Raw genomic sequence first — 5229 nt, 5'->3', positions numbered from 1 at the left:
TGTATTTAGTTTTCTTTTTTTCCCTTTCTTTCATTTTTATATCATACATAAAATTTCATCAACATGGAAAAAATTAAAAAATACTTTTCTATGACCCCTTAAAGGTAAATGTTACTCATTTCAATTTCCACTGCAACATCATATACCTAGACAGAATAGAAAGCACAGACAATTATTTTTTTAAATCCATGATCTATCTCCCAAATAAACTCATTAAGGACGTATTTATATCTCTTTATCTGTATAAATAAATAATATTTGTACAAAAAATTTATTAAATATTTGCATTTACTATATCATGAAAATTTTCTAGTTATAGAATTTATATATGTTTTTGAATGGTTGCATGCATCATAGTTAATATTAAACCCTCCTGAAGTTTTGATACTATACAAAGACAAAATTATGAGTTTATATATCTAAGAAACCTCAAATCACTTCCTTTGTGTAACATTCCAGAATAATAATTGCTGAATAAAGACTGTAAATGTTTAAGATTTTTTTTTTTTTTTTCATTTGTTCTTTCAGTAATTTTGTTGTTGAGGATCCAGCAATGGGTGAAACAGTTGATGTTTCTGTGCTCTTGGAGTTACCATGTATGGTAAATGTAAAATATATCAGGTGGTAGTAAGTACTATACAACTATGGCAGGGTATGGGAAAGAGAGTGAAGCAATGGTTGGGCTTGTAGAAATCATTTTAGATACTAAATTATTACCTTCTACAAAGGTCTCACTAACATTGTAGTAGTTGACCAGGCATGTGGTTGATATAAAGGAGCAAAATATTCATAATCTGGGTAAAGAGGATTCTGACAGAATTAGCAATTGTAAAGCACTCAGGAGGGAGCATCCTTGATATGTCTATAGTACTGACAGGCTTTTAGTGGAGCTGAGTTGTGTGGTAGGCATCCTTGTAAAAGGACTTCCAAAGATCCCAGACTCTCAGTATTCATAATCCTGAATAATCCCCCCCACTTAGGTGAGATTTGGGCCTAGTGACTTGCTTCTGATAATAACAAGTGGCAAAATTTTTTTTTAAGATTTTATTTATTTATTTGAGAGAGAGAGAGCATGGCCAGGGGGGAGGGACGGATGGAAAAGGAGAAGCAAACTCCCCACTGAGCAGAGAGCCTGATGAAGGACTCCATCCTAGGCCCTGGGACCATCACCTAAGCCGAAGGCAGACGTTTAACTGACTAAACCACCCAGGTGCCCCCCAAGTGTCAAAATTCATGGGGTGTAGTTTTAGAGATTAGCTTATAAAAGACTGACACTGTTTTGCTGTCTGTCTCCTCTCCTCCTCTCCCCCGCACTGCTTCTCTTTCTCCCCCTTCTTTCCCTCCTCCTTATTTTTCTTCCTCTTCCTTCTTCCTTTCTCTCTCCCCCTCTCCCTCTCTCTCATTTCAGCTTTGCTTTGATGTTACAGTCTGTCGTGCTGAGTAGGCCTTATAGAGAGTGCCATTTGGCCAGGAATTAAGTGTGTTTTTCAGCTAACAGCCAACAAGGAACTAACTTCTACAATTTTACAGCCTCAAAGAGTTGAATTCTATGAAAAACACATGAGTAAACTTGGAAGTGGATCGTTCCTCAGTCAAGCCAAAGCCCTGGCCAAAACCTGGATTGTAGCCTGGTGAAAGAACCAGAAACAGAGGACCTAGTTAAACTGTACTTGCATTTAGACCAGAGACTGTGAAATAATATATGTGCATTGTTTAAGGCCATTGAATTTGGGGGCAATTAGTTATGCAGCAGCAGCAGTAGTAGTAGTAACTATACAAGATGAATAATTGAGAGGAACAGTGGTGGTAGATAATGTCACAGAAATGTCATTAGATACAGATCTACTAGAGGTAGAGGTATATTGCATTTTACTCAGTTCCCAGCCATTGTTGAATTTGAGCAAACAACTTTCCCGAGCTGACAATACATTTAATAAAAAGTCCTCTCTGACATGTGTACTAGATATGGAAAATACGTTTGAAGTTGAGATCCCAGACAGGAGAGTTAATTATCCTGCAATACATGGTAGGATCATTGACCAAGTTGCTAATTGTGAGCAAAGTAACAAACGTGGACTCTTGATTTATTTTGAAGAAGAGTTCTCAAAATTTGTTTTTGGATGGAGAGAAAGAGAGGAATCCAGAGCACCTGATCAATCAGAAGAAAATGGCCACTTAGTGAAATATAGAAGGTGGTGAGAGGCTCAGAGTTAGATAGGATTAAAAAGTTAAATTTGAACATAGCAAGTTAAAGATCATTCTGTGAAATTCAAGTTGGGAGCTGTATATACAATTCTGTTATTCAGAGGAGAGGGCTAGATTGGCTGCAGATAAATATATTTGGAAGCTCATCTCATATCGATATCATTTTAAAACATGGAATTCAGGAACTCAATGTAGACATAGAAGAAGAGAATGAAGCAACCAAGTGTTCAAATATCTTAAGTACAAGGAGGGAAGAGTATAGAATAGGCTTTAGAAACTGGACCATTTCCTTACACCACACACAAAAATAGACTCAAAATTGTTGAAAGACCTAAATGTGAGACAGAAGTCCATCAAAATCCTAAAGGAGAACACAGGCAGCAACCTCTTCGACATTAGCCACAGCAACTTCTTCCTAGAAACATCGCCAAAGGCAAGGGAAGCAAGGGCAAAAATGAACTATTGGGACTTCATCAAGATAAAAGCTTTTGCACAGCAAAAGAAACAGTCAACAAAACCAAAAGACAGCTGACAGAATGGGAGAAGATATTTGTCAATGACATATCAGATAAAGGGCTAGTATCCAAATCTATAAAGAACTTATCAAACCCAACACCCAAAGAACAAATGATCCAATCAAGAAATGGGCAGAAGACATGAACAGACATTTTTCCAAAGAAGACATGCAAATGGCCAACAGACACATGAAAAACTGCTCAACATCCCTCGGCATCATGGAAATCCAAATCAAAACCTCAATGAGATACCACCTCACACCAGTCAGAATGGCTAAAATTAACAAGTCAGGAAATGACAGATGTTGGCGGGAATGCAGAGAAAGGGGAACCCTCCTACACTGTTGGTGGGAATGTAAGCTGGTGCAGCCACTCTGGAAAACAGTATGGAGTTTCCTCAAAAAGTTGAAAATAGAGCTACCTTATGACCCAGGAATTGCACTACTGGGTATTTACCCCAAAGATACAAATGTAGGGATCCGAAGGGGTACGTGCACCCTGATGTTTATAGCAGCAATGTCCAAAATAGCCAAAGTATGGAAAGAGCCAAGATGTCCATTGACAGATGAATGGATAAAGAAGAAGTAGTATATATATATACAATGGAATATTATGCCGTCATCAAAAGGAATGAAATCTTGCCATTTGCAATGACATGGATGGAACTGGAGGGTATTATGCTGAGCGAATTAAGTCAATCAGAGAAAGACATGTATCATATGATCTCACTGATATGAGGAATTCTTAATCTCAGGAAACAAACTGAGGTTTGCTGGAGTGGTGGGGGGTGGGGTGGCTGGGTGATAGTCATTGGGGAAGGTATGTGCTATGGTGAGTGCTGTGAATTGTGCAAGACTGTTGAATCACAGACCTGTAACTCTGAAACAAATAATACATTATATGTTTAAAAAAAAAAAAAAAGAAGGAGATAGCAGGAAGGGAAAAATGAAGAGGGGGAAATTGGAGGGGGCGACAAACCATGAGAGACTATGGACTCTGAGAAACAAACTGAGGGTTCTAGAGGGGAGGGGGTGGGGGGATGCGTTAGCCTGGTGATGGGTATTAAAGAGGGCATGCATTGAATGGAGCACTGGGTGTTATACGCAAACAATGAATCATGGAACACTACATCAAAAACTAATGATGTAATGTATGGTGATTAACATAACATAATAAAATTAAAAAAAAAAAAAAAAGAACCTCTTTTTCGTGGCGCCTCGGAGGCGGTAGGCTGCTTCAGGATGAAGCCGAACATCTCTTTCCCAGCTACTGGCTGCCAAAAACTCATTGAAGTGGATGATGAACGCAAACTTCGTACCTTTTATGAGAAGCGTATGGCCACAGAAGTTGCTGCTGATGCTCTGGGTGAAGAATGGGAGGGTTATGTGGTCGGAATCAGTGGTGGCAATGACAAACGGGGCTTCCCCATGAAGCAGGGTGTCTTGACCCATGGCCGTGTCCGCCTGCTGCTGAGTAAGGGGCATTCCTGCTATAGACCAAGGAGGACTGGAGAGAGAAAGCACAAATCTGTTCGGGGTTGCATTGTGGATGCCAATCTCAGTGTTCTCAACTTGGTCATTGTAAAAAAAGGGGAGAAGGATATTCCTGGACTCACTGATACTACTGTGCCTCGTCACCTGGGGCCCAAAAGAGCCAGCAGAATCCGCAAACTTTTCAATCTCTCTAAAGAAGATGATGTCCGCCAGTATGTTGTGAGAAAGCCCCTAAACAAAGAAGGTAAAAAACCTAGAACCAAAGCGCCTAAGATTCAGCGTCTTGTTACTCCACGTGTCCTCCAGCACAAACGGCGTATTGCTTTTTATGTAAACATTTGTTAAAACCAGCAAGAGACAGATTTTCAGCTAAAACAGAAATTATCTTACAAGCATACTGTTCAGTCACTTTGGTGATAGACTCACTATTTTTTGGTCTATGATAGTATTTGTCATATAACTGTTTTAAACACTAGTGAATGTTCATAGCATTCTGAAATACAGTTTTCTGTGTTCATACAAGTTTGGAAAGTGAAGCATCTGATATCCCCTATAGTGGAAACATTAAAAATTCTCTATCAAAAAAAAAATTCATTTAAGTTAACTCTACTCCATAATTCATAAATTTCTTTACAAAACAAACACTTCTTTTTCAGCAGACATTTAAAAAATAGTATAGAATAGTGTCTGGGGAATATTTATTTATGAAATACTTCTCCAAAGATGTAATCTTAGCTGCAATAATAATCTTGGTTCATAGAATAGTTATAACAAGACTAATTATTGACTTATGGCACATGGATGAAAAGGAAGTGAGCAAATATTGGCTGTCATAAGTATTGTTTGATTAGTCTTCCCTCCATTATTGAGTTGTAATCTAAACTACAGGGATTTATGAACTGCGATTTACAGAGTGTCAGAATAACCTTTGTCAGGGAACTGCATCCGCCATCATAATTTTTTTGTCATTGTGAATGTACAGAGCTTTGTATATTGAAAAGTCTCTTGTTACATTA

At 38.3% G+C, this 5229-nt stretch overlaps 1 pseudogene; it reads left to right on the top strand.

Moving 5' to 3' along the window:
- Positions 1-3925: 3925 nt before the first annotated feature.
- Positions 3926-4558, top strand: LOC118536896 (small ribosomal subunit protein eS6 pseudogene; annotated as a pseudogene).
- The last annotated feature ends 671 nt before the right edge of the window (positions 4559-5229 follow it).

Source organism: Halichoerus grypus, chromosome 2 (assembly GCF_964656455.1).
Source record: "Halichoerus grypus chromosome 2, mHalGry1.hap1.1, whole genome shotgun sequence".
NCBI classification, from domain to species: Eukaryota; Metazoa; Chordata; class Mammalia; order Carnivora; family Phocidae; genus Halichoerus; species Halichoerus grypus.
This window is presented reverse-complemented; position numbering and strand designations above follow the sequence as displayed.